Source organism: Capsicum annuum, chromosome 6 (assembly GCF_002878395.1).
Source record: "Capsicum annuum cultivar UCD-10X-F1 chromosome 6, UCD10Xv1.1, whole genome shotgun sequence".
Taxonomy (NCBI): domain Eukaryota; kingdom Viridiplantae; phylum Streptophyta; class Magnoliopsida; order Solanales; family Solanaceae; genus Capsicum; species Capsicum annuum.
In genome coordinates, this window is record NC_061116.1 from 65,563,617 (window position 1) to 65,570,360 (window position 6,744).

Genomic DNA, 6,744 nt, shown 5'->3' on the forward strand with positions numbered 1-6,744 from the left:
GATGGTAATGTTCTTAAGCATAAATTCACTGAGTGACTGCCATAGATATCTTGGTTAAGCTTCGTTGTGTTGTTTGTTGTGTGTGATTAGATGGGGACATGAAAACATTCTAAGCTGAGGGTGTTGATGTTCTATAATTTCATAGCACCTTCTATGCTTAAAACTACAAAAATATGCAATTACTGAGACCATTTTGTTAGGCATGATGTGTTTTTGGGTTGCGTTTTCCAGGAAGCCAGGTTTTGGGAGACAAACAGAAGAAAGGAAGTTGGAAGTTGGATTTGGTTTCACCTATGATGGCATATACATGGTGTAGTTAATATAGTAGGTGTCAGAAAGTTAAAGTTTTGAGAATCAGAAGTTGAGATTTCGCCCCTACTACGTACGATGGGGCACCTACGACCCATAGGTACCACCAACGGCTTGTAGGTGCCAGGCTAAGTGCCATATGTTGAAGTTTTAGAGAGATACTATAGAGTTGAAGAGCTTGTCACCTATGTGAGGTCACCTACGATTTGTAGGTGTCACCTACGACCCGTAAGTTACACCGCTGGTGGCCACTAACTTAAGTTTTCCTCTTTTGTTTTGAAAAGAATTTCTAGGGTTTCCATGTAATCTATAGATATTCTTTTGATGTTTTTAGTTAGTTTACGCACTTTGATGCATGTTAAACTCTTGCAAACATATATTGATTCCCGAATTGACTTGTGATCTTGGTATTTTTGTGTTCTTAGTTTTTGGTTGATTTATTGATTTGAAGTTGGATCTTCTTTGTCAAGAGATTGATTCTATGTCCTCTTTATTGAATTCTATGGATTGTTTCGCAATTATGAGTAGCTAATACCTTTAGATAGGGTTTTGAGAACCCTGGCAAAATAACAAAGTAGGGAAAGTGCAATGTTGTTCCTAACTAATATTCTTGCATGTATTATGGTTTTCTTTGCTTTAATTGCCTTCTTAATCAATTAATATTAAGAACCCACCTGTATTTACTACTTACTTCAAAAGAGAGGTAGAAATTAGGAAAAGAGATCACGATAGTAATTTGAGATTTATCACCCCATCTCATCATTCCACCATCTAATATAATAAACTTGACACTCAAAAGGTAATAGTTAATCTGGGATCCAGGATAAGGGTTAGTAACGCGACACACTGAGACTCAAAAGGTATAGAGTGAAATTTACTAAAAGAAGGACCTGCACATAGTGTTTATCAACCTGGAGAAGGCATACGATAGTCCCTAGGGAAGTTCTTTGGAGATGTTTGGAAGTGAGTGGGGTCCTGTTGGCATATATCAGAGCAATCAAGGACATGTATGATGGAGCTAAGACCCAGGTGAGGATGGCTAAAGGAGATTTAAAATATTTCCTTGTCTTGATAGGGTTGCATTAGGGATCTACTCTTGCCCATTTTTGTTTTCTTTGGTTATAGATGTGCTATCGCGGTGTATCCAGGGAGAGGTACCTTGGTGTATGCTGTTTGCAGATGATGTGGTTCTGATTGATGAGACTCAGGGGGTGTGAATAATAAATTAGAGGTATGGAGATAGACCCTTGAGTCTAAAGGGTTCAGGTTAAGTGGGATCAACACTGAATATTTGGAATGTAAGTTTAATGGCTTGAGGCAGGAGAACGAGGTGAAAGTGAGGTTGGATTCTTAAGTGGTGTGTAAGAGGGATAGATTCAAGTATCTCGAGTCCATGATTTAGTGGAATGGTGAGATTAACGAGGATGTCTCTCACCATGTTGGGACGAGATGGATGAAGTGAAAGCTCACCTCGGGGGTGTTGTGTGATAAGAAGGTGCCGCCCAAGCTTAAAGGCAAATTCTACAGGGTGGCAGTCCGTCCGGCCATGTTGTATGGAGCGGAGTGTTGGCCAGTCAAGAACTCTCATATTCAGAAATTAAAGGTGGTGGAAATGCGGATGTTGTGTTGGATGTGTGGGCTTACTAAGGGAGATAGAGTTTGGAATAAAACTATTCGAGAGAAGGTTAGAGTGGCTTTGGTGGAGGACAAGATGCAGGAACTCCGTTTGAGATGGTTCGGACACGTGATGAGAAAGGGCACGGATGCACCGTTTCATAGGTGTGAGAGGCTTGCTTTGGATAGTTTCAGGTAGGGCATGGGTAGACCGAAGAAATACTGGAGATAGGTGATTAGGCAGGACAAGAGCAGTTTCAGGTTACTGAGGACATGACCCTAGATAGGAAGATCTGGAGGACGTGTATTAGGGTAGAAGGTTAGTGCGCCAGTTTGGGTCGGTAGGGTAGGGCTTTACTTGGTGGCTGTATTATTATTGTTATGATACCTTGTTACATGTTGTGTTACGATTGCTTACTATTCTTTGTTCACTATTCCCTATACGTGGCATATTTATTGCCTTGCCATATTGTTCCATGCCTTTTGTACGGATTTCATTACTATTCCTTATCTTGGGGGTCTATCGAAAACAGCCTTGCTACTTCTCCAGAGGTAGTGGTATGGACTGCATACATATTACCCTCCCTAGACCTCACGATGTTGGAATACATTGGGTTTGTTGTTGTTGTTGTTCACAAAATGGTTAGTGATACATAACTTATTAGATTCTGCATGCAAGACTTTGGGTTAGTTCAAAGGAACACGATAAACCTACGGAGTTATGATGTGTCACGACCAGAACCAGGGCCTAGTCATGGTGGGTATCTCACGTCCACCGTGGCCTGGAGACCACCCCCTTAGCTTGTCCTATCAAGCATAATAAATATAAACAGTAGAAGCCAACCCAACATAGTAATAAGAAAGATAGATAATCAAATGTAAACTCTACTAATCAAACACCCATCCAACCCACACTTGTCCACAAAAGCCTCTAAACAAGAGTACTAAACAAGGTCAGGACATGCCCCCGACCATGACATAAGAGAGTTCACAATTCCTTAAATCTAAAAAGAAATGTAATGAAATGGCAAAGCTTTTCGTAAGATGAAGGCTCACCATTTCATAGTAACTCAATCAAGGTCCGTACCACCTACGCTGCATAAGAGTAATAGAAGAACCCTGGGACCCAACATCTGAAATGATGCAGCGTCCATGGAAGGTCATTAGGATAAGCACTGGCGTGAAACTTAGGAAAGTGATAAAATAATGTCATGTCTTAAAATCAATTAAAACCACATGCACACATTAATATATACATATATAGGATGTCGAGATAGGGTAAAGGGCCATGAACATGAGAGTTTAAAACCATTAACCTAAACTGTGTAGCTCGCTCTATCCTATTGGTACACATGGGCTATATGGGTTCAGTTCCTCCTACTGAAAGGGCCCCAGTACATGTTAGCCGCACAAACTGAGGATATACGAAGGAAATGATAAAGAACCAAGGCGACAACTCTTTCAATATATATATATATATATATATATATAGTGTACCACATACACGATCATATAGACCCCCATGCCAACAAACGTGGCTTCTAGTGTTAGTCCCCTCAGGACCTCTACCTTCATGGTGAGCTACACAATCCCCTTTAAGCCCAAATTAAAATAGTTTTCACATAAACCCAACCATCAACACAGGAGTCACTCATTAAGGCATTTACCGACGAGGTATCGTCATACCAATTATGCTTGTAAGCTTATATAATTATGTCGTACCAATTCAATTTACCATTAGATTCCTGAGTTTCATTTAAGTTCCAAAAACATGGCCACCAAGGGCATTCCAAAACCATTTTGATTATCCATTATCCATTAATGCAATGCAAGGTTCCAAAAGAATGCTAAAGCATGTAAATTCCCTATTCAAAACCAAAATTATGAAGGTAGGTTGAGGTTAATGCCAATACCAAATCAAAATCCATCAATCTGGGGGAAACCCATGTCCCCATCCCAATCATTATAAATATGCACCCATTCATCCCCAAAAACCATTAATTAAAGGGCAACCAACACATTTAAACCATGGGAAATACTATTTGAGAAATAACCATTAAAAGCCCTCAACCCAATTCCAAACACAACAACTAAAACTACATGAAAAATGATTAAATAAATTCCATATTATAAAGTTAATGTTAAGGATGCGAGACATGCTTGAAATACCACGAAATTCAAAGTTGGGAGCTTGAGGGATGAATTCCTTATGAACCCTAGTTTTCTCTAGCTTCGGGAGTTTAAGATGAAGAACCTGCCGCTTGATTTTGATGACTAATGGAAAAAGGGTCCTTTAGATGTTTTTAAGTCATGGTAATTGTGTGAATGTAGGAAATACCAATGATCTCCCAATTAAAATGTTCACGAAAAACTGATTCTAGTCGTCACGGGTTAGATAATGACTCATGACGACTAAGCACGAGTTGTTTCCTGGACCCGTTGGCTGAGGGTAAAATCCTGGCCCCCCACTATTATGACAATAAGTCGATCACCATGATTCGTTGTCCAACGTCATGACTCGTGGAGTCAACCAGTTATTAGGGTAGTACACCTGGAAAACCTACTGCTGAGATAACGAGTCTTACCTGATGACTTGTTACATGAGGTAACGACTCATCACCTGAGTTGTGGTCATATCAGTTTCGACTCTATTAAAGAAATTATCCAATTTAAGAGTTTATCTCCTTGAGGTCCTTGAGTTCAAGTACCTGGCATTTCATATTATCCCCCCCTCAAGATCATTCGTCCCTGAATGAGAAGTTAGGGCACCCTTGGAATAAAAACAAGAACGAATATAAATAGGACCAAATAAAAAATTCAAAATGCAACATGAGAGAGAATGAAAATTATACCTCAAGCATTTTCATCCAATACGGGGAACAAGAACGGGTACTTAGCCCTCATATCCTCTTTAGATTCCCACATAGCTTCTTCCATTTTTAGATTCTTCAAAAGCACCTTTAAAGAAGATATATCCTTAGTCCTCAATCTATGGACTTACCTATCTAAGATCTCTATCGGGAATTCTTGATATGATTGCAAATCTGAAACACCATCATCCTCACTAGGCACTATATAAGACGGTTCACCCACACACTTTTTCAGCATAGTCACTTGGAAAACAAGATAAATAGATCCCTAACTAGTAGGAAAATCTAACTCATAAACAACCTTCCAATCCTCCTAATAACCTGATATGGACCAATGTAACTGGGGCATAGTTTCCCCTTCTCCCTAGATCTCATAACTTCCTTCATAGGAGAAACCTTCAAAAATACCCAATCACTACCTCAAATTCCAATTCCTTCTGTCTCAAATCCGCATAAGACTTTTAGCGACTCTGAGCAGTCTTAATTCTTTCTATAATCTCTTTTACCTTCTCTATGGTTTGGTGAACCAAGTTAGGACTAAAAAACCTAGTCACACCAACCTCAAACCATCCAATAGGAGACCTACACCTTCTTTCATAGAGAGACTCAAAAAGAGCCATTTGAATGCTAGAATAATAATTGTTATTGTAAGCAATCATAATGAGAGGCAAGTGATCAACCCAACTACCTTTATAATCAATCACACAGGCCCTTAGCATATCCTCCAAAGTCGGAATGGTGTGTTCTACTTGTCCATCCATTTGAGGGTGTAAAGCGGTGTTAAGGTTTACATGAGTACCCAAACCTTTCTGAAACAAATACCAAAAGTGAGAAAAATTGCGTACCTCAGTCTGAAATGATGGATACATGCACTCCATGCAACTTGACTATTTTCTGAATTAACAACTTAGCATAATCTTCTCTGGAGTAGTTAGTCCTCACAGGCAAAAAGCGAGAAAACTTAAGTCATTTTATCCACAATGACCCAAATAGAATCATACTGGTTGCGAGACCATAGAAGACCTGTAATGAAATCCATGTTGATCATCTCCCACTACCACACAGACAACTCTATCTCTTGGGACATGCCACCAGGCCTCAAATGTTCAACCTTAACTTGTTGACAAACCATACATTTAGCCACAAAATTCACCACCTCTCTCTTCATGTTGTTCCACCAGTAGATCTCCTTCAAGTCATGATACATCTTTGTCAAACCTAGATGAACTGTACATCGGGGCTTATGCACCTTAGTCAAAATCCTTTCCCACAATCCATCCATGTCAGGAACACACAATCTTCCTTGATACCATAAAATGCCATCTCCCCCAATCTCCAATGCTATAGCCTTATGTTGACCCACATCATCCTTAATCTGCACAAGTATAGGATCCAAAGCTTACCTATATTTCACCTGAGCACCAAGAGATGATTTAACCATCTCCTGAACAATGACTCCTCCATACTCAGAGTCCAAAAGATAAACTCCCAAGTTAGACAACCTATGAATACCCTTCACTAACCCTTTTTTCTCCTCTTCAACATTAGATAATCATTCCATAGACAACCTACTAAGAGCATCAATAACAACATTAGCTTTACCTGGATGATAGTGCAAACTCATATTGTAATCCTTAAGTAGCTTGAGTTACCACCTCTACCTGAGGATAGATACCCACATGCACCCCATACAGATAATGGCGCCAAATCTTTAAAGAAAATACTATCGCCGCCAACTCTAAGTCGTGAGTTGGATAATTCTACTCATTAACCTTAAGATGCCTAGAAGAATAGGACACAAACTTATCATGCTATATCAAAACACAACCCATTCCTGCATAGGATGCATCATAATACAAAACAAAACCATCAGTACCCTTGGGTAGGGTCAAAACAGGCACAAAAGTCAACTTATCCTTCAACTTCTCAAAACTACCTTCACAAATATTAA